A 26,546-nucleotide genomic window follows, 5' to 3' on the forward strand; every position below is an offset into this window, starting at 1 on the left:
AGATCAGCTGATAGCATGAAGACCCACTATGACCTGAAGACTTCCAGGAAGGAATATCAGGTGGGGGACCGGGTCTATCTATACAATTTCCAAAGGAACCAGGCCAAACAGCGAAAATTTTTGCCTACATGGAAGGGACCCTTTGAGATTATAGACAAAATCTCCCCTGTGGCCTACAAGATCCGCATCCCCAAAGGCAGTTTGGCAGAGGGGGAAGACAAGTGGGTCCACATTAACCAGTTGAAGTGTTGCCATCCCAGGCACACTCTGCAACAACTGGAGGAATCCTCTGGAATCCTAGAGGGTACTGTCTCAGATTAATTCAGTTCTAACTTAAAATATCCTACATATCGCCTATCAAATTCTGAGTTTCTCAATGTGGGTGTTTTTGTTGTGAAGGGAAAAAGAAATGTGCATGTTCATATGTTTTGACTACAAATTTATATGCCACCCCACTATATCAATGGTGGGGGAAAAATGTCCATGAATAGGTATTGCCGCTCTTCCTTTGTCGTCCTAGGAGAAAGAAAACCTGGAGACGGGCCAAGGAGGACGATCCGGAGACCGGGAGCAGAGACGCGGGGGGCTCAGTGTACCGCCCAATATTCCCATCAGGACCGGCGAGGAGAACCGACCGATCAGTACCGGATGGAGGAAAAGATGCTGAACTGTGCCATCTATTGGAAGAAGATGAGGAAACATCCCAGGTCTTGCGAGTCCCATCAGTGAAACAGAATGGCCATCGCAAGAGGGGGGCTTGTGGGATGTTTTTACCCATACATCCGAGCCCTACCTCAAAAACTGTGCAGTACTGGCATTGAAAACATCATGATGGCCAGAGCTTCCCAGAAAATGCCCAGGGAAGTGCATGACGAATAGGCTGCCACCCATTTTGCCGATGTTATGGGCACAGAAGGGCACTGCCTAAAACCACCATTGGACTACCCACACAGTAGTCTGAAACCATTGGGAATGGCAATGCTGATTGCCAAAAGCAACCTAGAATTGTGGGGAACTCATTTTCTTAAATCCCAAAAATGGGTGCAGTACCAGTACTCACCACTATCAGAAAGCCGGCGTTTTAAAACAGCACCAGATTTTTTTTATATGTGTAAAACTGAATAGATGAACCCAAAGCATGCCAAAGAAAGACTTACTGAGAGGTGGATCCAATGTAAAGTATATTCTGAAGTGACTTGAAGGTTTATAACAAGACTGACTGAGCTGTGGATTTCAGCAGTTTAAGTAAATTTGGACTGAAAGACACTAAAAAGCTAAATGTTTAAAAGAAATGAGTGACCTACTTTTGAGTGTCACATAGGTTGCAATTGTTTAAATGTCATAGTTAAACTTAGAATCAGCATTCTAGCTGCATATGTAAACATTGTCTTGACTTAAATTGGGTAACAAAAAGTGACATTTTATCTGAAACCTGGCTTAATGAAACTGAATTCTGCCCACCAGCTACCCCCGACAGGAGATGAGACTTGCACAACAGCTGTGTTCCCAGGCCTAGCTGCCTTTTTGCTGCTCCCACCAAAAGGGATATGACACTTCTCTTATTGAATTACCTGGGCTCTGCAGGAAATTGAACAAAGCCCTGTCCTGACTCAGGCAAATGTTTTATTATGGGGGCCATAAATGGCTTCCTCTTGAACAATGGGCCTTCCAGGGCCCAGGCAGATGGTTTATTGCAGGGGTAATAAAAATGGCTTCCTCTTGGCAGAAACTGGGAGGGGGAGAAACTGGAGACAGAGGCTGAGCTTGAAGAAAGTGGAAAAACTGGTTTCTGTACCATGAGACCTGAAAAGACACACCCCTGTAGCCAGAATATGGGTTTTAGAAAAAGATGAATAACTCATAGTACGGACTTGTCATAATTATTTAAATGATACCAGAATTCTTGTGATTTTTCTGCTCATATTTTAAGAGGTTTTTAGAACCGGTGGCATGATCTGGGGGCAAGCTAGCAGTTAAGAGGGTATTACTTAAAATGTATGCATGTTAAAAATCTGACACTTCATCAAGTAATGTCCACACTCCTTGCGCTCATGTGTATAAATTTGGGGTAATGTCTGATATTGGTAACTCGACCAAAAAGTGAAATATGTTGCCATTTCTGAATGCAAGCTCCCAGGAAGAGCAGATTTGGACAGGGTATACCTCCTGTGATATGTGATGGGTGCATGTAATTTTAAACAAATGTGTACCTGTGCAAATATGTCTTTTGGGTCAAAACATAGATTGTGTGTAATTTGACAGGGGTGGGTTCTCTGTACCATAAACAGACCGCATCATGATGACACTTCATTTCATTCCCCCAATCAAGGGGAAGAGGATGAAGTGGCCAATGACAAGTGGAGAGGGGTAGAGCCTAGTGATGCTGCACACACACCCATTTTCAAAACACATAAAAGCAGACAGACAGGACAGATAGGGACCTTCAAATCCATTTGCTGCGGGACGCTTTGCCGGGAAAATCCATACTTTACCTCCATCAACCTTCAGAGAGCCAACATAGAGACTTCAATCTATCCACCTTCAGAGACCAAGACTTTACTTCAGAATTTGTAGCAGAGAGGTCAACTACAAGCTAAATCCCTCCTTAGCAGGCCTAAAATCATTGCCACTATCACAGCCGGGCGAGCTGTTTGAATTCTTTGCAAGAACCCTTGCCATTTGCCAGAGAGCAGTGTTGTATCCAGAGAGAGACCAGCTGAAACGGAGACCGCTGTATCCGGACCCACAGACCTGATCAGAACCAGAGACCCAGACCAGACCAGCAGAGTAGAGCTGACTCAGACGCTGTGCGCAGAAACCGTCAGTGGCGAGTGAAGAAAACCTGACCAGATCCGTGGCGAGGCCCATTTAATTCAAGAATATAGTGTGAGTACCTAGCAGAACTGTGCAGAACCAATCTCTTAGTTAAAATAATCTAATCCAAGCTATTTTAATCTAAGTAGAACTGCCTCCTAACTGTCACCTGTCATTTGTAAAGCTGTCACCTGTCATTTTCTAGTTGCAAGCTGCACTTGTCACTTTGAATTTTAACATTCCAAATCCGAAAAACTACCTTTATTTAATCGCTCATATCTCCGTGTCCCTATAGTTTTGCCGCAATCGCGAAAAACGCACTCGCGAATTTGCCGCGATTTGCAAATTTCTCCACGTGTGAAAACAGAAGCTTCCTTAGTTTCCTTGCTAAAAATTTGTTTGCCTCTTAAGAACCATCCCTGAATCATTGCTAGAGTGAGCCTGGACTAATATTAACTTGATACCACTCACCCTGAACCTCTAGAGGGAATTAAAAGCATTTTAGCATATTTTTCACTTCATTGCCAGCACATGTAAAAGCATTTTGGGCCTGTGTTTAAAACTCCGATCTGTAGTCTAAGCTTGCTGGGGTAAACTGAATTACATTTGATTGCATTTCTGAGAACTGTGTGCTTTCCTTCCATTTCCTTGCAGTGCATAAAGGGGGGAGGGGATTGCCAGAGAAAAGTGATTACATTGTTTTGTTGAAATCATATTGAGTATTTTCTGTATTGCATTTTTCATTCAACATTACATCCATCTGAACTTATATAAAGTATTCTCTACCACCTTATTCTTCTGTTCCTATTCACAAGTGTGCCAGTGCCAGACTATCCATTATTGATTACTGCTCAGATTCAGTGTGATATTCAATTATTAATTTATTATAAAGCGTGATATATATATATATATTGTTTAAATTATCAAATAAACCTTTAAACTTGCAAAACAGAACTACTCCTTGGCTCAGTGGGGTCAGGGGGATTCCAAGAGAGGGGTGTTATATAGGGGTAGTCATCCAGAACGCATGAACTGGACATAAAGGTATATCAATAAGGGTTTCCATTCAGTTTCCCAGACTAGGCATTGACTTAGCTGTAGTGCTGAATTGAATTCTCTTACAGGAGAGACTCATGGCATGGGACCTGATACTGTCTCTATTATATCTGCTTTCTCGAGCTCATGCACCTCTTTAGCAACCAGGAATATAGAACAGATTTCTCCTATACAGCACTGCTCTGGGTTGCACTGTTGTGTCAATGTGCAGCTTGACTAGCTTTCCTTTCAGGCATTCTATGCCCTGGAGTAGGCTGGTGTGCTTCTCTAATAGTTCCTGGACGTCATTTGAGTCTGTAACATCGCAGATTAATTTTATTAGCCCAGCTCTTCTGCAGACTCCCAGCTGAGTAGGCATTCTATGCTTGCGTCAACGACGTATACTTTCGATTTCATTTCCTTGTCTCCTCTGCTGAGCATCATCCAGAACCGTCCCACTACCGGTAGTGGTGTCTTGGAACCATAAGCGTATAAAAGGGTGTCTGTATTCTTATGTTCTGGCTGAGGTGGCATCTGCTTGAACATCGCCACCAGCATGATGTTTACGGAGGCTCCTGTGTCAACCGTCATCAACATTTCTTGTCCTACTTTTATGAGACATCTGGGCCTCCACTTTTTCTTTGATGTCTTGTTCCCTTGTTCCAGGGCTGAAATTAGGTGAATCTTTCCCCTTCTCTTCGTGTGTCCCATTTCAACTGCTGCCGCTACTACGTAATGCTCCTCTTCAAACTCATCAGTGGAGGAGTTGTCCCCCGTCACAACAAGGCGAGCATCCGCGTGTTTGTTTTTCTTGGTGTATGTTCTTGGAGCTTGTGTCTGGTTTCATTGGGGTAGACGTGATGACCGCACACCCGTGCGTAATGATCTCGGTGGCTGCATGCGCTTCCCTGGGCTAGGCAGTTTCTCTTCCCATGGTGTGAACCCCGACACCATCTGCATTTGTTTGGCACAGGCGTCTTTGGCTGCCACCCTGGGGCTGTGTGAGATTCAGTTCTCCTCACTGGTTATCGGATGATTTGTAATCCATCCCACCTTACAATTCTTTACCTGCCCCTGGCTCTGACACATCCCCGTCACATATAGACATGCACAGACCTTGTGCTGGTCTAGTTTCTCTGACTTGTAAGGGCAGCAAGGGTGCCCATTGCATTTGACAAGGTCTTATTGCCTATTTATTTCAGAGACCATGTCTGATTGCCATGCAGAGCGCCTCGGACCCAGGCGGTGACCGATGACCACAGGCAGGAGTGCAACGAAACCTACATTTCGGGAGGGGGAGGGTTAACTGGTTATGGACGGGCCTCATTAGAAATGGGGCAGGGCAAATTTAGAGGCTCTGCTCCCTCTGTTCTACCCTAAGGGTTGTCTGGCGGGGTGCCCATACATCCTATCCCTCTTTCCCCACCAGTCCCTGTTCTACAAACCACCACACCTCCCCACCTTTACCTGCCAGAATCAACTCCTCGGTCCAGCATCACACATAAGCGAACACATAAACACACACACAGACAAAATTACACATTCACATGCACCCAGCCCCCCACACATCATACACTCATTCACACACACAATCATCCATCCATACATTACATACACACTCATTGCACACAAGTATACATACATAATGAGCTAACATGCAACACCCTTTCACACTGCTAATTTCAGAAAAGGCTTCCCTCATATCTCTGCCAAACAAAAAGCAAGTGTGCACACCACACATCTCCTCGGATGTAAAAGAACACATAACATTGTCATATGTTTGCTTGCATACGTGGGGAGGGGCGGATGTGTGCGTTTCATTTTTGGAAGGCAGTGCAGCAGGGACGTCATTTCACCAAAATGCCTGGGGTAGCGGAAGTGACATCACACAACCCTTGATCCCTTGGTGACATCACTTGAAGTGATGTCATTTGACCCCACCCCAAAGTGACATGGTGGGATGCGATGGAACGCGACCTTTCACCCGTTGACAAAACAGGAAGTGCTATCACATAGCATTGTACACTACAGAAAATATGGTTACGATATCGCTATAATGTGATGTACATTTCATGCAAGAATGGATCGCCATATGTATCGTCAAGATCAGTGTATATAGGCCCATATTATCAAATTACTGTGAATAAGCAGACGTCCACGACCAAATGATAATGATGTGTTATTATATAGCACTTACGCTTAAGCGCTTTATATAGAAAAAATATACACCCAATATCACCCAACCTGTGTTGGTACTCATTTATCGACCTCAGAAGGATTAAAGGCTGAGTTGAGGCGTTTAAGAACAGACTAAATCAGTGACTCACCCCCTGAAGTGTGCCTGAAATAAACCTTTAATGAGTCTAGCAATTATTGTATAGAATTCCAGAAAGATACATTATTTGGTATTCCTAATCTTTCTTATTTAGGGTCAGTGCTGAAAGTGTTAGACTTGTGGCACTCCTGTTCTTATTGTTCTTCTTTTTTTTTTTTTAAGGGGCTTTAACAAGAAAGCCAGCCACTCCAGAACTAAAGAGCCCATGAGCTTACATTACAAAAAAAAATAAAAAAACATTTTTTTCTTGAGGTCGCAAGGGTGGCCACAGAGGTCGCAAGGGAGACCTCAGAGGTCGCAGTTGCGACCTCGGGCAACCCCCAAATGACGTCCCTGCAATGCAGTGATGGAAGCCTTTCCTGAAACTAGCAGCTTTAAAGTTTTGGTGCGTTTGTGCAAATAAATGTTTCTGCACAAACACAGTAAAACTTTAAAGCCGCCGGTTTAAAGAAAGGCTTCTCTCCCCTCTCAGAGTAACAAAAAGCCCCGCCCCTCAGCTCAAATTTCATTGGGGTATGGGTGGGTGCAGCCCAGCTATCTGAATAGCATTGCCCACCTGATCACAGCGTAGCCATCCATACTGTACTGAACACGCATGCATACATGCTAACCCTCTCGATTTAGGTGGGAGACTTCGATTTTGTTAAGAAAAACGTTGCTATTTTTATTGTCTCCCTCTCAAAATAACTCTATCCCCAATGCAATCGAATGGGGGGCATTCAATTCTCCAGATTTCTCTGGGATACTCTCCCTCCGAGGTTCTGAAATATGTTGGCCTGTATGTGCAGACCTCACCGCGCTTTTGGCAATTGTCACTGGCAAGGTAATCAATTTAGTCACCCGCCAAGTGCCTTTTCTGTCCATTCTCTTCAATGGACTCTCACCAACACATGGGTAGCGCCAGGCATGGGCTTCTGGGGCCTGAACCATACATGCCAACCCTCCCGATTTAGGTGGGAGACTCCCAATTTTTTCAGTAAAAACAGTGCTATTTTTTACTGTCTACCGCCTAAAATAACAATATCCCCAATGCATTCCTATGGAGAAAATGCATTCTCCCAATTCCGGTGCTGAAATCTCCCTCTTCGGGGCTTCGGAATGTTGCCATGCTTGCTGAACCCCTCTCACTTTGATGCAGCAAGCAGTCATCACTCTGCTGTGAGGACCAGCCCTGACATAGATGGCAAAAAGCTGTCACATTTGTCACCTCAGAGAGCTGTGTAGTTACTTTTAAACATACTTCTAAACTTTAAAAGTAAGTACACCGCTCTCCAAGGTGAGAGAATAGTTGTTTGCAGCATCAGCAAACGTTCACAGATCGAAAGCCTGCCCAGGGGATGATATCAAGAGACCCCCTGTGTGGAAGCTAAAGGCTTAACTGCTGGGTTCAACTTTAGTTGGCCTGTGCCACCAATGATTAGCGTTCCTATGTTTCACTAAATAGCCTGTGAGATGCAGATCTGTGGAGAGAGAAGGGCCTGAGATGGTCCAGAGGGAAACAGGTAACGAAAAAAAAAACATTTTTGTTTGTGTGTATGTGTGGATTGTATGCATGTATATATGTATGCATGCATGTGAAGGTGTGTGTAAGTGTGTGTATGTGTTTGTATATGGGGGTTGTCTAAGTGCACGCATATGAATAAATGCAGTGTGAATGGTGAACATGGGTACGAGTAAACATGTGAATGAGAATGCAGTGTGAATGTCCTGGGTGCTCCTATGAATGACAGCTGTATGGGTGTGTGTGTTTGCGCGTGGCAGGCTAGGACTGCAGTATAAAATTGTCTCGGGCACCAATGGAAAAGTGGCCCACAGTTGCAAATGGCTATTCATTCCTTTTGTGACAGAATATTTGAATAGTACCCAAGGGGGAATTTTTTAATAATATGTGATGCAAATTGTGCATTTTAAAGAATAATTATCCAGCAACACTGGTCAAAACTATTAGCTGCATAGTGAAGCAACTTATGAAACTGGCCCACATTGGCCAAAAAAGTGGGCCACTTTGACCAAATAAACTGTCCCACACTAGCATTTTGCATTTTTGGTTTGGGTATTGTCCTGTAGGCCAGTCCGAGCATGGCCCGTGCATTGGAGCATTAACATTTTTTGCCAGGAGCATGGCATGTTTTACTGGCATTTTTGGACAAAGCTAAGGCAATTTGAGTGTTATGTGAAGGAGGGGTTGCAGTAGGGGAAGGGTACTGCAATGGGGCTTGCTGGGTCCTTCTGCGGCATTTGAATTTTGTATTTGCATTAAGGATAAAGCCAGCTTTGTGAGTGTTCTTACATAGGGAGTGCATGTTTCCCAACTGTGGCATGGCATTGTTTTTTCTGGTGTTAAGGTCAAAGTTAACTTGAATGTTCTTACATAGACAGGTCGGGGGTCCTTTGTGCAGCCCGTAAAGCAATATTTTATTACTGTTGCATGACATTTTCTACTGATATTAGGGGGCAAATACAACATGATGAGTGTTCATATTATATGGGGGATTTGTGTAATGATAATGATTGTTATTTTTATAGTGCTTTCACCAAAGCAATGTACAAAGAACATATTTATATACAATTATAACCCAACCAAAGTTGGTACTCATTCATTGACCTCAGAAGGATAAAAGTCTGAGTGGGCCTTGCTGACATTTAAACTTGTGACCTGCAGATCACACACAGATTGACACAGCAAGGGCTCAACCCACTCAGCTATTGTACCAGCTAACCAGCAAAGGCATATTTTCTTACTGTGGCATGGCTTTCTTTTTTTTTAACTGGCATTAAGGCAAAGCCGACAAGAGCATGTTCTTACATGGGATACGGCATATATTGGCAGAGAGCATGAAAATGTTTTGTTATAGTATCATTACTGGCATCATGGGCAAACCAAACATGAGTATTTTCTGATGTAGGAATACTGGCATATATAGGAGCACCGGAATGGATGTGTTTGGGCACTATCGGTATGAAAATGTTTTTTACACTTGTGGGGTACTGGCATTCAGTGGGCAAAGGCATTATGAAAGTGTGTTTGAAAATGCTCCTGTGCATTGTTGGTGGCTTGGTATCTGACTTTATGTCTTACCCTACAAAACCGATTGTAAACTGTGTGGCTTTTTACCTAAGTACTGTAAAATTCACCATTTCAACCCCTTATTTAAACATTTTTCTCTGGGAGAGAACCCCTCTGAACCCACCTGGGTTGGTTCGCTCTCCCTCGCTATGCTTCGGTGGGAGACAGAACAAGCCCAGTTCCCTCTTTGTGTTCCCTTTAGGGTGAGCCCTTCTGTTCGCTCAAGACTGCACTTGTTACAAATCCTTGATAACCTCTGGTGAGTTGGTTGTGAAATATGCATCTAATGGGCAAAAGAAAGGCATACTATCTATTCATCCTCCTTGAGGGTGGGAGGTTGGAGAGGGGGGGGAGCAACAACGACATAGGCTTAATGACCCCACTCACTACCATCTTTCAAAACTGCCATCCAGCACCCCAAAAGTTTTGTGAATGGCTCAGCCCATGCACCCACCCAAAACGAAATTGTGTGTTTTCACCCACTCTTGGGAATCGAAAGGTTCAGCGGTATGAACAAGACACAAATACGATAGGATAAAGTTGAGCATGTTGAAGTAATGTTAGCTATTGGATGCATTTTAGGGCTCGTGGTAATGTAGTTTAGCTGTGCGAGTCAGCGGTGCCTCTTCCTAACTTGATCCTGGTACTAGGCTCCTCCTGAGGCATCAGTGTCACGCGCTAGACTAACGGAAAATTCGTCCACCCCCCCCCCCCCCACTCTCGCCCTTCCATCTGCGCGCGCACTTTGGCAGCCAATCAACGTTGCGTGGGAGGGCGGGATAATCCATGAAATTCCAACAGCACGTCTTCCGCTCGGTAGCAGCCCTCTGACGGACCGTTTTTTTTTTTTTTTTTTTGCGGCGGGCACGGGGCACCGCAAACTGAACTACGCCTCAGCGCTCACATAACATTTACTATAAATATCGAACACAAACGCCAGTCAACGAGCCCACAAATTCTGGGTGGAGAGTTGGAGCTACTTACTGGAAGGTTCGAAGCTGAGCTCAGCCCATTGTGCCTTGACCAATTTCTTATTGGTTACTAGTCATTTTAACTGTCAAAATAAAAAAGAACTGCGTGGTACCATCACAAAAACGATCTCCTCGCCCTATCACTCCCAGCTTTTAGTAACGTTCTAAAAACAGCGCCTCCTACTGGAGATTCTTCCACTGAGATACCTTTTCCCTATCAAGCGCTCCCCGGTCCCTGGAGCTATGCCGGGCAATATATAGCTAAACAAATAACCGTACGAAGCCAGCATCATTCTATATTCTCAACCACTAGACTGCGTTACTTTTCGGCACTTGGGTCTGTAACATGTAGAACATGATCTAACGTGACTACAATGCTCATCCTCAGGCCAACGCCCCTCTCCCCCTCATAACCACCAGAAAGACAACGAACGGGTCCTTACCAGTGACAGCAGTCAGGGAAGAGGCAGCAGGCTAGAGTCAGGAGTGGTGCCCAGGTCCTGTGGAGTTGTTTCTGGGTCCTGCGGGGGCAGTTTTTATACTTTCCACACAGCCTGCCCCTTTCAGTCAGCAATGACGTGCAAAACCGTTAGGATCCATGTAGGTTTTTTTATTCTTTTTTTTTTTTTTTTTTTTTTTTTACTGTAGGCGTTGTCTTCCCTTCTAGTCCTCCATCCGTGGGACAACATGTCTATCGCTGTACGGCGCCTGCCGGTGAACGTGGTAAGTGCAGTTAGAAAGTTTTTTTTGGCACTCACGGTCACCGTCCAAGTCTGCAGGTTTTAGGCACGCAATGCTTTCTGTGAATGAGTTTCTCAAAGCGATGCTTAAAAAAAGGTCTAAGTCAATTCGGCTGCGATGTACAAGAAGCACAGAATAAACATATCCACTAGCACCAAAAAATGAACTTTAATCCTCCTTTGAAATATTTAGCAAATTGCACGCAGGGACACACTTTGGTTTGCACGGCGTGCAAAAAGGTTCTCGCTGGGCAATTTTCATCATTTGCACTACGAAGGTAAAAACAGGTTATACCGCCTTTACATTTTCTTTTTGCACTTCGTAGTGTGTATCAATTCGCCTGCGATTTATGCATGGCAGATGGCATGTATAATGGATTCAAATGGAAACACTGTGCATTCAGCAGGGGCTAAAACAGGTGGATTTCATAGGGACTCGATGCATTTGTACCAATGTGAACGTCATGCTGGTGTGAATGCATTCGTTTTTTGCTGGCAGGGCATAGGGGGCAGGTGGGGATGGAAATTGTGTTCCGTGCCCTAGCTCCACCAGCAAAAGCAACAAAAATGCCCTGGAGTGGGAGTTGAAGGTACACCCCTGCATGCTCATACCAGAAAGAATACAACCTGCTAGGGAAAAAAGCCCAAGGCATTGCTTGCGTGGATAACAATTATTTATTCCTACAAAATAGGTGCATTAGCAAAGAACTCTGCTTGCCGCCAAAGTTCTGCCCTGCGCAGTCATGTGTAGCACATTATAAGCACAAACAACGTCACTGATGATGTAACTACAGACAGTACAATTCTACAAAACTAATTAGAGGGGTCCTATACATGTAGGGCCTGCTCCACATGGAATGCCAGACCATAGGTCCATCTTCATCTGTCCATCTTCGTACATGTGGGCGCTACTTACAAAAACAATGTTATTTAATCATTGTTACAATGTATCTGGCAGATATAGGGATGAGCCCGAGGGAGAGCCGAGGTTACACTAACACACATACTCCACTCGTTCCCAGACCGATCAGCAACTTCAGAGGTCCTCCACCTTCGTTTTAGGCTATAGTTTGATGCCACCCTGCACCTCGCTGCACACCTCGCTCTCATGCATAACCCATTTGTGAAGGCGCAATAGCCTTGCTCTCTGATCCTAGTGATCGATCGAGGGGTGTAAAAGTTTTAGGGTCGGCGGTCTGGGTCTGGATGATACATTGGTATGCAGGGGTGTTGGGATGAAAGCATTGCAAAGCTGTATTTCTCATGTGGGAATCGTTGGGGGCAGGAGGGCCTTGTTATCTGTTCCGTGGGATGGTACTGCCAAGAGGTACTGCAAGCAGCACTAACATGCTACGTTAGTGTTTCCTGGACAGTGGGGAGAAAGGCCTAAGTTTCAGAGCACAGTAGTTTGAGAGACACCCCAAAATTCGACTTTCCTGTATAGTTGAATTATGGCTATCAGGCACAACCCGGCAATCTGGTAAAATCAGGCTAAGTGTTAACTGTGGTTATCTGGCCCGGTCAGGTTAAATTTGAAGAGGCTATCTTGCAGAATCAGGCTGTCTGGCATAATCAGGCCAAATGCGAAGTAAGGCTATTCGGCATTGCCAGGCCAAATGCGGAATAAGGCTATCTGGTCAGCCCAGTCAGGATAAATGCGAAGTAAGGCTGTCTGGTCCAATCAGGTAAGAGTCAAATAAAGCAATTAGGCACAATCAGGCTTAGTGTGAAAGGTGGCGTTCTGGAATAAGCTTGTCTAGTAGAGTCAGGTTAAGGGTGAAATTATGCTATCTGGCACAAGCAGGCTAAGTGTATAATGTGGCCATCTGGCAGGCTATCTAGCACAAGCAGACTATCGGCACAAGCAGGTTAAATGAAGAATAAGGCTGTCTAGTACAATCAGGTTAAGTGTGAAATGATGCTATCTGGCACACCCAGGCTATCTGGCACAAGCATGCTAAATGTACAATGTGGCAATCTGGCACAATCAGGTTAAATGCAAAATGTGTCTATCCAGTACAAGCAGGCTGTCTGGCACAAGCAGGTTAAATGGACAATAAGGCTGTCTAGTACAATCAGGTTAAGTGTGAAATGACGCTATCTGGCACCCCCAGGCTATCCGGCTCAAGCAGGCTAAGTGTGAAATGTGGCTATCTAGCACAAGCAGGCTATATGGCATAGGCAGGCTATCTGCCACAGCAAGGCATAAAATAAGCAGTGTCGCGTAACAATTTGCTATGCAATTCTGTAGGTTTGCTAATTACATTGAAACTGGTGTAGCAAAGTTAGCTATTTAAGTTACCCTGTTCAATAAAAGCACTGTTCACTCTGAATTCCTCGCTGGCTCTCGCCACCTTCTTCTCGGTTCACTGCAATTTCACAGGGGCTAATGGAGAGAGTGCAATAGTTATCATCTCCTCCACTCTTAAGTGCCAAATAACTGTGTAAGATTTATTTTCTTTTTCAAACAATTGAAAACCAGAAGTTATCTGGATGATACTTTTATTAAGCTACCCATATCCTCTTTTGCAAAGATAGATTGTCTTTGGCAAAGACCAGTATGTGTAACTTTATTAAAAACAGTCATTCAATTCCATTCCTAACCATTTAAGTTGTTGCATAATGCAGAACTACAGTATTGCTTCTGTAAAACACTGCATGGTCTCCATGGTTTACCCTAAAGTTTAGGTTAGTGCATCTAAATCTCATAGTGTCAACTAGATTTTGTTTGTTGGTGAAGATGCATCACATTGATGAGTGAACACTATTGAAAATGTACATGATACCACGCCCAACTGCTTTTACTCGGAAATGTAGTTCTGTGACCTGACATGCTGGTTGCATTTATCTGTGCAACTGGTGCTGAACGCACAAGCGGTTTTATACCAGTTACCCTGAAAGTTAACTAAAATATTCAACTTAGTTCGACCAGTTGTCTGCCTGCTACACCTAATACTCTGTTACTCTTACTTTCGTTCCTCTTACATAATGAATACACAAGGCTAACTAGATTCTTATGCAAAAGAATAATCAATTGTTACATCCCATCCAGACTGTATATCAACACATCTACTTCAATACCACACACAGTAGTTAGCCTCCAGAGCTCACTTCGCTCTATGATTATGATTGCATTATATATTAGCACCTGTGGGAGAGAGCTTGCATTATAAATTAGCATACGCGGGAGAGAGCTGGCCAAACTGTTTTCAGAGCCTACCAAATTTATTTATATGTGTGTCCATTTATGTAGTTTACCTTTTACATTTTAAAGACACTTAGCCAGAGCTTGCAAAGTCCACTCACCCACTCGCATAGTCCAGTAGAGTGTATGAAGGGTGAGTACTATTTGCAGGGGATGTATGAAACCTATGCAGTAAATGTCTAAGAAGTTTCACTGGGCATAGCTGGCTTCTGGGTGGCAGCACTGGGCCAAACAAAGTGGGTTTGTGGTGAATTGCACCATTTTACTGAAAGTGCATTTACATTTTTTGGCACCCCTTGCTATGGGTTGAGTGCATTTCTATTAGGTCGAGTAGGTAAACTAAATTACTTAACCTGCAAGTCTAGTGGAATTTTGAATAATTTGCAAGACCCGATTCGTCTCACTAATATTTTACTTCAGCGATACACAAAAATGCAGTATTGATGCTCATTTCATGTTCTGGATCCAAATAACGTCTGGTGGTATTACAAATATTAGTGCAACATTGCTAATCTAATGGGTGTGTTTGCTAATCAAGATAACTTTAATTAGCAAACTCTGCTAATACATTTTTGAAAAGTAATTTATGCCTTGCACTGTCAGGCTATCTGGCACAATCAGGCTCTCTGGCACAACCAGGCTATTTGGCACAAGCAGGCTATCTGGCACAAGCAGGCTAAGTGTGAATGTGGCTATCTGGCACAATCAGGCTACATGGAAATTGATTCGTGTGCCTCAAACGATGTATGCCTTGTTGCCAGTAAGACTGAGATCCTTCTCATTGGACCCCCTCTCCAACTTTCAATCGCTTATTCTGCCCGCCCTCCTTGGACCCTCTACCTTCGCCTTCCTTTGATGCAAAAAACCTAGTTGTCATATTCAAATCAACTTTCTTCTTCTCTCCTCACATCACGGAGCGTGTCAAGAAGGACCACTTCCAGCTGCACCTCCTCACAGATCTTCCACCTTTTCTCACTTTACCGCAGAAGCTGACTGTTTTTAGAGCCCTGGTTCTCTCCAGGCTGGACTACTGCAACAGCCTCTTCCTCAATCAGCCAACCTCTACTCTTTGCCCTCTGCAACTAATCCAGAACAGGGCTGACAGACTTATCCTTTGCCTCAAGTCCAGACACTGTATCTTGCCATCCCTGAATTATCTCCACTGACCACTGCTGACTGCAAGAATCAAGTTGAAGACCCTCTGCATCATCCACAATCCTTCCTGGGGACTTATCTCTCTCGCTTTCCTGCTAACGTACCTGTCTTCTGGACCGACTGGTTGCTTGACTACCCTCCGAGTCTCACTGGGTACCACCCTCCTCCATCACCAGTGTTCCTTACACAGCCTCCGGGCCTACTGCGCACCTATGGGCTGTAACTGTAAACCCTATAGCCCCCCTTGCCTCCTTTGACTTACCCAGAGCCGCTCTTCTGTGTCTGAACTTACCCAGAGCCTTCCCACTCCGCCCGAGCCCCACCTTTGAACTCCCCCCTCTCGCTTCCACCTGCACTTCGCATTGTCGCACTTACACAATCCGAGTGACATATGGGGTTGTAGTATTGTTTTTTTTGTCTTCCCCTTTCTTCCCTCCCTTGTATTGTGGCTTATAGATACACTTGTGTACAGGCGCGTTATATTTGGTATATCATATCCTCCTATCACATAACATTAGTGAGTATGCTTCCAAATGTAATATTTCCTAGTGCATGTTTTCAACGCATGTTTGACGTACTACTCAGTGTTAAAATCTCTATTTTATTTAACAGGTTATAAAGACAATCCAAAAAGGCCTTCATGTATTGTTTTCGGTTGCCCCAATGCCAGCCATTCCAAAATTGAAAGTACAGTCCTGCATATCTTTCCGAAGGATATCAATTTAGTAAAGAAATGGCTGTCCAACTGTGGGTTTCCAATGTCTGAGATGGAAAGCAGGAGCCAATGATGTCTTGGCTGACGTGAGGGCCAATCAATTCCGCGTCTGCAGCGTGCACTTCTCTGAAGATATGTACGAACAGTCAAAGTTCACTAAAAAGGGTTGCCCCAGACTCCATCACAAATTAATTCCCAGTGAAGATTACCCCTGCTATGTCTGCAGGGAGTATTCATTCTATTAAAGACTAGGAGGCGAGCATTATGCTTCAACTTCTATTTATTACTCCTCAGCAGTTTCATCTAAAACACACAAGAAAACACTGAAAAGTATCTTCATCCCACTTTTCTTTTCTTGAAACTACAAATCCCAAAGACTCTGTAGTCCAATCCTATCTCAGTCCAGATATGACACTCTTCCCGTTCCTGGACTCCTCCTCTCTTTTACGTGCTCTGAACTGTCGTTTTGAACCCTTTTAACAATGTCCCATCAACAGGCCAAATAACTCCAACTTGTCGCAGACACATTGGAGTTGCTTCACCCTTGCACTACTCTCTTCCCCCAAGTTCTGGAGCTTGTTGGTCCTCGGCCTTCAATTATTCTTGTTGTCTTCCCCTAAGGATCATACAATTGACAATGTCAGGGTGGCGTCCATGTACTGTCGTATTCATTATTCATTACATACAATTTTAGACAATACATGCCAGGGTGGGAAATTAATGCTCGGCTCCTAGTCTTTAATAGAATTAATAATCCCTGTGCAGTTACCAAGGGTAATCTTCATTCTATGTCAAGACTGGAGGCGAGCATTATGCTTGTTCAAAGCTTCCCAATTCAGTTGTGGCCAAACCTTCGATTGGCTTGAAATAAAACTCTTTAAATGTATTATCTCTAGCCCAATCAGCTGCTCGCATAATCTCCCGCAGAGGCACTCCTGCTGTGAAGGCTTTGGATGCCATCACCCCTCTCACTGAAGGTGCTCCATAGATTCCTAAATCAATGCCTGCTGTTTGCATCACTTCCCTTACCCACCTTGCTATGGTGGTTGTCGCTATCACCTGAAAAGGCCTCCTACGTGCTATTCGTAGCTGTGTAGTACCAGCTGCTCTGTACTCTGCTGTCCTATTCTCGTATTCCTTAATACACCTCGCTAGACACCATTTAGGGTTACTCCGGAAATACGGATAGTGCACTGTAGTGGTCCCTGTCTTAGCCCTTTTGACTATTGAAAAGGTCACTCCTTCTGGGCCGAAAGACTTCCTCTTAATCTCAAGCGCCTTGATGTATGCTACTCACTTGCAAGACACTAGACATAACAGCATCGCTTGTTACTTTAGCGACAGATACCTATCTGCTGGCCAACTCGCCAGCAGGCGCAGCACCACTGTAACATCCCACACTTTATTTTATCTCGGCTCCGGTGGTGGTTTATATCTTGCCCCTCTTATGAGACTTGCTACTGCTGGATGTTCCCCTGCTGGGACTCCCTCTATCGGCAGGTGCCCTGCTGAAAGGCCAACATGTACACCCCGATGGTACGGAATGCTTTACCATCTTGCAAAAGATGAGCTAGAAAGTTCAATATAGCTACTATAGTGGCCGAAACGGGATGAAAATGTCTCCCCTTACACCAGCTCGACCACTTGGTCCAAGCCGCGTTGTAGCTCTTCCAGTGGATGGTGCCCAGGACTCTGTGATGAGTTCTACAGCTTGAGACAAAATGTCTGGCAGCGCCCAGATCTCCTGGTATCCTGCCCACTATGAGCGCGAGAGTCCCTCTCACTCTCAGAGGATGATACAACCTAACTGGGTCCGTGAGAAGTCGTTCTCCGTCTGGGAGGGCTCGCGGTATGTCTGTCATCAGTTCCATTAGTGTTGGGAACCCAATTTGTGACTTCTACAATTGTGCTATCAAAATCAATTCTGCTCTCTCCCTTCGACACTTTGCTAGTGCTCTGCTCAGCATCACGAATGGATGGAACGCGTAGTGCAGTTCTCCTGTCCACTTCTGAAGAAATGCATGCGTGCCTTGTGCGTCGGGATCCAGCCTCCAGTTGAGATAGCTGGGTGTTTGCGAATTGAGCCAAGACGCAAACAGTTCTGCGTGGACTGGGCCCCACTGATTCAGGCACTGAAATACTGCTGTGTCCAGTCTCCCGTCTCTGGAGTCTGTCAGGTATCGCAAGTTCCAGTCAGCCACTACATTCAGTGACCCTGGCAGGTATTCTGCTGTCACTGAAGTCCCTGATTGCAGGCATAAATGCCAAAAGTCCTTCGATAGCTCCGCTAGCAATAAGGACCTTGTTCCTCCTAGGTGGTTTATACATCTGACCGCTGACATGTTGTCCATCTTGAGGACACATTAACTCACTCTCCCTTTCGTGAACGCCTTGATTCCGAAGGGGCCCGCTAGGAGCTCTCAGCAGTTTATGTGAAGGCGGAGCTCTTCTTCACTCCATTTCCCTCCTATTTCCAGAGATCCGCATCTCGTTCCCCAGCCTATCCGACTGGCATCTGATTCTATCACTAGGTCTGGTAGATCTCTGAAAATGGCACGCCCATTCCAGGCGTCCATATTCTTCAACCATCATCTCAGTTCTGTAATGGACTCTTGATCTAGGGGTATCTGTTGGTGGTATTTCAAACCCTGTTGCAAGTGCTTGATTTTCAATCTCTGCAGTGCACAATAGTGCAGTGGACCTGGACTGGAAAAATAGCTTGGATGGAGGCTGCTAGCTTACCTACTATCCTTGCTAGGACTCTGAGCAATATCATCTGCTTGCTCAAGCAGTCTCTGATCTCCCTCTCGATGTCCCTTATCCTCCGAGCCGGTAACTCTAGCGTCACTTTTCTGGTATCTAGGACGAATCCTAGGAAGTCCAGTCTTTGCGCTGGCGCTGTGTCTGATTTCTCCCTGTTCACTAGAAATCCCAGGGACGTCAGAAGGTCCTGCACCCATGCTGTCTGGTATACCAGCGTCTCTCGGTCCTCTGCAAGGAACAGTAGGTCGTCCAGGTATATAATCATCCTCATACCCTTTCTCGAATTGCCGCCGCTACTGTTCTCATCAACTTGGTGAAAGCCCTGAAGCCAGCCCGAAGGGCATTGTTGTGAACTGCCCGATCTGCTTGTTCCAGCGGAAAGCCAGGAATTTCATGAATTCCTTCTGCACTGGTACTGTCAGGTATGTTTCTTTTAGATGTAATCTTGTTAACCAGTCGCCCTCACTTAGGGAATCCCTTAGCTGGTGTCTCCCTTCCATCTTGAAGTGGCGGTATACGATCCAGCCGTTCAGCTCTTTTAAGTTTATGACTGGTCGCACTTTTTCTTTTCTGTGCACCAGAAACATATTGCTCACAAATCTGGGGGATGTCTTGCATCTCTCCATGGCTCCTTTCCTTTCCAATTGGTTCAGCTTGTGGTCTAGGATTTCTTTTTCTGCTTGCGCTAAGTGTGGCTGGTGGGGCCAGGATGTCTGTACGGGCTGCTGCATAAACTCTAGCTGCAAACCTTTGACGGTTTGCAAAACCCAAGTATTGCTGGAAAGCGCGTGCCAACTGTCCCAGAAAATCACTGTCTCTCCCCCCCACTGGTGGGTATTTTGTGACTCTCACCTGATGTAAAGCTTTGGCCTCGGCCGGCTCCTCTTCCTCTGCGCCCTCTTGGAAATCGTGCTCTGGCCAGGAAGAAGGAGTCCTGCTGCTTATTCTCCCACTACTGTGCCATGTGATTATGGGGTCTTCTTCCTCCTTGAAAACAACCGGTCCCGGCAAAAACTCTACCCGGTGAAGATTTTTCTTATAGACGCTTGCGCCTTGTCCAGCGAAGTGTAGGTGCCGACGAACCGGCCCATTTCCTTGCCGAAGGTCTCCTCGAAGAGGAGACCCTGCGCCGCTTCCCCAGCCTCGTAGGAAGCTAGGTCACTCAATTTAGGATCAATCTTGAGTACCAAACCTCTCCTTCTCTCCGAAGAAATGGCGCTGTTCGTGTTGCCTAGTAGGCAGACTGCTCTCTGGGTCCAGCTAGCTAGAGCATCAGGATCAATTTCTTCTTCCGTATCGCTGGCTCTCTCTGCTAGATCCATTATTTTTGCGAGTGGGAGAGACAGATCTTACACCTTATCCTGGCAACTCCTCCAGGATCTGTCTATTCCTTTCCTCTGATCCTTGCTGGTCTTTGACACAAAGGTCAGCATCTTAGTGTCCAATTCTGGTGTCTCCTCCACTTTTCCTGCAAGAACTGGGCGCGGACATTCTGCGCGCAGGCGTTGCCTCGTCTCTTTGTCTATGGCCTTCCGTAGTCTCATGCCAATCTGAGGATTTGGGGTTTCTGAAACTGTCTGGATCAAACATGTCTATGATCTCCTCTGGCTCTTCGTCCAGATGCTTTCCCATTCGGGCTCTTTTACCCCCGCTGTGTATTGCCCTCTTCTCCTCTGGTTTCTCTTCCTCTTCATGAGAGGATAGTTCCCCTTCTGCTGGCACCTCTTCCGAGCCTGGGTCTTACTTACCCATATTATCTTCCCCTGGGAAGGGGGTCGTGAGGCCTGGCACTGTCTGGCTCTGCAAGAAACTTCTTTCAGCTTGGCAAAGGCGTCAACTGCCTCTGTGGTCTTGTTCTCTACCCTGTATGGTCGACCCAGGGGGTCAAAAGAGGGCTTTCTCTTTCGGGTCGGGCTACTCCCCTTTTGTCCTTCTTTTGACGGTCCTGTGTGTGTGCTGTCCTCATCCCTGGTGCTCTCTCGGGGCTGGCTTAGCATGGTTCCTTACGTCTCCAGCCTTTCCTGTAGGGGTCTTACCCCTTGCGCCATGGCATCTATCAAAGAGCTTCCCAGCACTTCTTTAAAACTGGCAGCGAGGTCAAGGGGCTGTTCCTCCTCACTCCACTCGAATTCCGACATACGTGCATGTGCTGTGTGCCTGAATCGTGTGTCTTTTGCCGCCCACGGCTACGTTGATCAAGATGCTCTTGTTACTAATGTTCTTTATTATATATATTATTATTAATTTATGTTATGTGCTACGTGGCTAGCACCAGTCTTTGTGTGTACTTATAATCTTGATGGCCTTACGCCTCACTGTCAGGCTGTCTGAGGCCAGTTTGTGTTGAGAGGAGCTCCTCCCTGTCTCGCGGGTCTCCTGTGCCGCGTTTCAGCTCTTCTGAGCTATTAAATCAGCTGGTCTGTGCTGTATATGCTGATCATCCGGACCGCGTAGGCTTATCTGCTGTTTAACGTAGCTCGTGCTACGTTTATCGATTTACAGCCTTGTAAATCACCGCCGGGCTGGCATACGACTTTCACACTCTCTGTAGCTTGAGATGTAATGGAGATGCACTGCAGCGCTATGGCTCTGCCTCCCTAAAGGAGGGGGCCGGAGCGCTTTGTGCATGCTAAGCTCTGCTCCCCCGAAAGGTGGGGGCTGCTGTTATTCGCAGCTATGAGGCTGGGCGAGCCCCTGGTTGTGCCGATAGTGCAGCACGGGGCTTCCTGCCTCAGTAGTGACAATATGACCATACACATATACTACCTATATCTAATCACAATTCTGCATTGCGTTGCGGTCGCGCTCTCTAATGCATTCTCTAGCTCTGGTTGCTGGTACTGCGACTTTCCTATTTTGCACACAATTTCTAATGCTTATCTGCGATATAGTAGAATATAAAACACATGTACACATGTGTACAATATAATATCTTACATTATTCCCTTATTCCTGAATAACTACAACTCAATCAAGGCACAATACACTGTGAAGTGTTAAATTGGTAGAGGAGGAGTCCAAGAACAGGAAGAGTGTCATAGCTGGACTCAGATAGGTTTGGACTACAGAGTCTTTGGGATTTGTAGTTTCAAGAAAAGAAAAGTGGATGAAGATACTTTTCAGTATTTTCTTGTGTGTTTTTGTTGAAACTGCTGAGGAGTAATAAATAGAAGTTGAAGCATAATGCTTGTCTCCGGTCTTCACATTGAATGCAACTGCATTGCAGCATACAACAGGTGAGCAGTGTAGTGGGGGCAGATTATTTGTGATGTATTGAACAATGTACATTTTTTCTATATGGTATGTTTTTCAAATGATCATTCAATACATTGGACTAGTCTGTGAACAGATAACATAATGAAGGTTTGGGATTTTTGGGGGAATACTTAAATTTACATTTTACTACACAAGTTTACTTCATGGCACAATGTACCATGGATTTTAAATTTATAACTGTAGATTACTTTCTGTATCCCATGTTTAGGGATACAGTAAAAGTTTGGAGCAATGTGTGCCTTCTCGAAAAATTGTACATTGCGTCTTTTACAAATAGGTCTGTTGGTTCAATGTGTTGATTAGCATCTCTATCTTTACGTAGACTGCAGTGATGGTAGTACAAGCACAGACACTTCAAACATCCAAATGGTGATGCTGTGTGACTTCAACAGAACCTTACATTATCGCTTTTCATGTTATCTAATGTAGTATAGCAATAATGTACATTGGCTATTACACAATGCCGTTAATACATGAATCAATTATAGGGGGTAGATTGTACAACTATCCTTCAGATCTGACTATACAAAAGATGTATTTGTTTCAGTACATAGCAATCCTGAAATTTGTCTAAGTGGCATGTAAGCTTCTATGCACATATTGTCCAACATTATTTTAAGTGTAATTATTTTTTGATTTTCCTTTTACATCTTTATTATTTCTATTAATTTGATATAGGGGAGGCTGGAACTTCAGCAACGCACTATTCTTGTACTGCAACCATCCTGGTAGATGAGGTATGAAAAGTGATGAAATATTGAATTATATTAACATTTTTTGGTTAGAATTATCAATACAGTCTGCAAATTGCTATGCATTATCTCAGCAGCCTCTTCGTATTCCTTGCAAACTAATGCCACAATTGAAGAAAAACACCATAAAACATAATTTGTTACTGAATTATAAACACTTTGACTAACTGTATGAAAGGAATATGTTTTTGTTCATAACCATTATCTGCTTGTTTAAAAATGTAATGGCTATTTAAAAAAATGGCAACACATCATTTAATGAATATGTTTTGCAGGATGATCACACACCAACTCCCGATGACATCACTGAAGTTTATCAGGTACACTTTCAAATCTGTCTTTTTAAAAATGTTACATTTACACAGTGTTAGAATATATGTCCATAATAAAATCCACACTGTAAACAGCCGATTAACGTTACCTTTTAAAACATTTTAAAGAGATATTGTGAGGTGGATAATCATTAGATGAACTGTCTCAAGATTAAGTTTGTGAGATCAATGATTTTCATATTACATTGTTTAACATTGTAATCATTTTTGTTGAATTTGTTATGTTTAAGGAATGTACTACTGAAGTGGCAAAAATTGAAGATACCCATGGCTCTGAGGTATACATGAAATATTTATAAATTTCAAGTTATCATCATTGATAACATTCATGTAATAATTTTACATTTTCAAATTTTTAGCGGACTGAAATTGGCTACTTATAGATGTGTATATATAAATTTAGCAGTTGAAGAGCAAATTGCATGGTTGATAGAATTTCAAAATGTTTTTTTCAGATTGGTCTTGTGGTCCAAGGAAAATACAGAAAAAAGAGTAAACAAAGATGTCTTTTTAAATCTGAATCAATTGTTTCTGAAGGATTGTGTTGATATTACCTTTTGAGGGTATAATTCCTATATAATGTATGTGTACACAAAATTGAGCATGTTTCTTTTCATCCATCAGAGACCGAGTAAGAAGAGGAGCATGAAGACGCAGACAACAACTCAAACTAATGAAGTGGCTTGCCAAACAGATGTCAGTTGGGAGCAGCTACTTTTTGATGCTCAGCATGGTTCAATAAATATTCTGCGCCGTGATGCATATGTCCAGTGTCTGGAGTTGTTACCAGTGACCCATCTAATGTAACCATGGATCATTGCTACAGCAAGATAATTCTCACGAAGACACAGAAATAACAGACGATTTATCAGAATTGCTTGCAGAAACGCTCACACCTGCTCAAATAATACAATCTAAGGAAGAGAAAATGTCGACTCTGTCCCCAATACATTTGCAAAATCCTTAAACATCACAAACTGAAATAAGTCAAGCAACTTTGCAAGCAGTTCACAAATGTGCTCTTGTTCTGGACTTAACTCTTCCGAGTGTTGAGCACTTATCTGCCAGCATGGAATCTTAAACCATAGTACTGCATGACGATTGGCTGTTAAGGGAGCCAAAATACATTGTATTTGACTGCTGCCCGATTGTGATTATGAAAATGATAAGATGTGATAAAAAATTACTTAGGAGGGTTTGTGGGGAGCCATTGGTGAACTTTGCTTGTGTAGTTAAAGGCAAACATCTAAAGATCAAGGTTAGCTGTGTACACAACCTTAACACATTTGCATGGTCTGGGCAACCTATACTTCGAAAAGTGCCTGCTGGAAATTTACTTTGTTCATCTACTTTGCTGTTCAGTGGATCAACGTTCAGCAAAATTTCAAGTTTCTGAAAATTTTTGGGTCTTGGGTTCCTTTAAAAAAAAACAATACTACACCTATCAGAAATAATTCTTGTACCCGTTGATTTGTCAGTCATGGAAACATGAAGAAATATCTTTGGACAATGCTTTACATGGAAAAAGGCCCAGGCTTGCAGGTGATGGACAGTGTGATAGTCCTGGTTTTTCAACGAAACACTGAACTTACCACTTACAAGACATGGAAACCCAACAAATGGTGAGTTCTGTTGTTGTGCCAGTCTCTGAATGTACATCTTCGTTTGCAATGGAAAATAAAGGTTCAATACATCCTTTGAACTTCTGCAGTCCAGAGGAATGCAAATAGGCCTGATAGCCACTGACAGGCATGTGGCAATAGCCAAGTTCATGCGAAAGCAGTTCCCACACATACAGCATCATTATGATGTATTGCATGTTGCAAAATCAATTTCTAAAAAGGTTACAACAGCTGGAAAAAAAGGCTACAGAAAACATTTTAAGTTGGTCACATTCTATCAGCAGCCATCTTTGGTGGAGCTCAGAAACATGTGATTGATCTGTAGATATGCTGCTAAAAAAATTACGTTAATTGATGCACCATTGTTCTAACAAACATTCCTGGGTAGAAAATGAACATTTCCATGAATGTGCACATGAGCCATTGAGCAAGGAGCATGAGCGTAAGAAAGGGTGGTTGGTGTAAGGTTCCCCTCGTCACACAGCACTCGAGAAAATTGTGTATGACAAAACACTTCCAAGAGACATGAGAGGACTTACCGAATTCTGCCTAAAGTAAAGGCCCAAAAGGTTACATTTCTCAATAGACATTATGGAGACCAGAACAAGACTGCCTGTACTTCCACATAATGAGAACGTTGCCACGGAACAATCTAAAACTGTCTGAACATTTGGTAATCTCTATTACAACAGGGAGTTTACCAAAAGAAGCAAACAGTGGGTGGCAAAGCCAATCTTCCAGCCAATGGATTTCGAATTTGTAAAAGGTCTGACATTGAATATGCTGGCCATTCAAACACATGGGGCCTCATTACGAGTCTAACGATAGCCGTGCCAGTTAAAATGGCATGGCTGCCGCCGGAGTAATTCTTTTTCGACGCCCGGCAATTAGGATTTACGGGCCATTACAGACCCGGCGGTCCCGGTAATTCCCCATTCCCATTCGAGTCCCATTGGACTTAATGGGGATGGGGAGGACGGATGCACCGGCACCATTCAGGAATGGTGCCGGTGCATCGGTTAAGGTCTGCGAGTGGGTGCTGTTCCGCCCGCCAGGTCAGACCTGGCGGGCTGAAAGGCATCCGCTCGCAGAACTCGCAGTTTGTAGGTCCGTAAACAATGGTACCAGCAAACTTACCACTACCGTTGTTTCTAGTCCGGCAACCTTATAATGAGGCCCATGGAATAGCTCCTGAGTTTGTTCCCAGAACCCAGTCCATGCCACAGAACATTGCCAAAGAGGTTTGCCCTCCCAAACTTGAACTTGTTGAATGGTTGACTTCAATATTGAAATGTGTGTTTCCCTGTTTTTATACATAAAGCCTGTTTTAACCGTTTACACAGTGTTGTCATTTTTTTTAATTGTACAAAGTTGCACAGAGTGTGGTGTGCAGGTCTCTCTCCTCCACCAGCGCCTCCCTTTGGAATAGCCTCCCTGCCACCCTACCACCCTCAGACTTGAGCAGGACATCAGGAAATTCCAGACACCAGTTAGAAATCTGCTCTTCACCACCTCTTTCCCTCTTTCCCTTCCTTGCTAATCACCCCACGGCCACTGTGACTGATGGCCTCACCCTATGGAATGTTACATGATCACAGTCCCTTCTTCCAAGTCAATTCAAACACCCCTCACCCCCTCCTGCACTGCCCTGCGGGCCCTTGCTTGGTGGCTACACATACCACCCTTGTGAGTCACCTGTACTTGCACTTAGCCTGAGGTTCTCCTCCTTGGCTCCCATGAGCACATCCCTCCCTGGCCCTCCTC

The 26,546-nt window shown here is 44.3% G+C and overlaps 1 protein-coding gene and 1 long non-coding RNA gene across 2 annotated transcripts in view; one reads left to right on the forward strand and one right to left on the reverse strand.

Moving 5' to 3' along the window:
• LOC138580428 (protein S100-G-like) overlaps positions 1–10,829 on the reverse strand; it is a 56,138-nt gene extending 45,309 nt beyond the window's left edge. Inside the window, exon 1 of the mRNA XM_069650968.1 lies at positions 10,666–10,829. The gene's annotated coding sequence lies outside the window, so the exon portion shown is untranslated. The remainder of the gene's footprint in view (positions 1–10,665) is intronic.
• A 37-nt stretch (positions 10,830–10,866) lies between these two features.
• Positions 10,867–26,118, forward strand: LOC138580436 (uncharacterized). The gene is made up of 5 exons (XR_011304259.1): positions 10,867–10,945; positions 22,755–22,813; positions 23,104–23,148; positions 23,391–23,438; positions 23,785–26,118. It is a non-coding gene; the product is annotated as an uncharacterized lncRNA (long non-coding RNA).
• The last annotated feature ends 428 nt before the right edge of the window (positions 26,119–26,546 follow it).

Source organism: Ambystoma mexicanum, chromosome 1p (genome assembly GCF_040938575.1).
Source record: "Ambystoma mexicanum isolate Mex_15411 chromosome 1p, UKY_AmexF1_1, whole genome shotgun sequence".
In the NCBI taxonomy this organism is placed as follows: Eukaryota; Metazoa; Chordata; class Amphibia; order Caudata; family Ambystomatidae; genus Ambystoma; species Ambystoma mexicanum.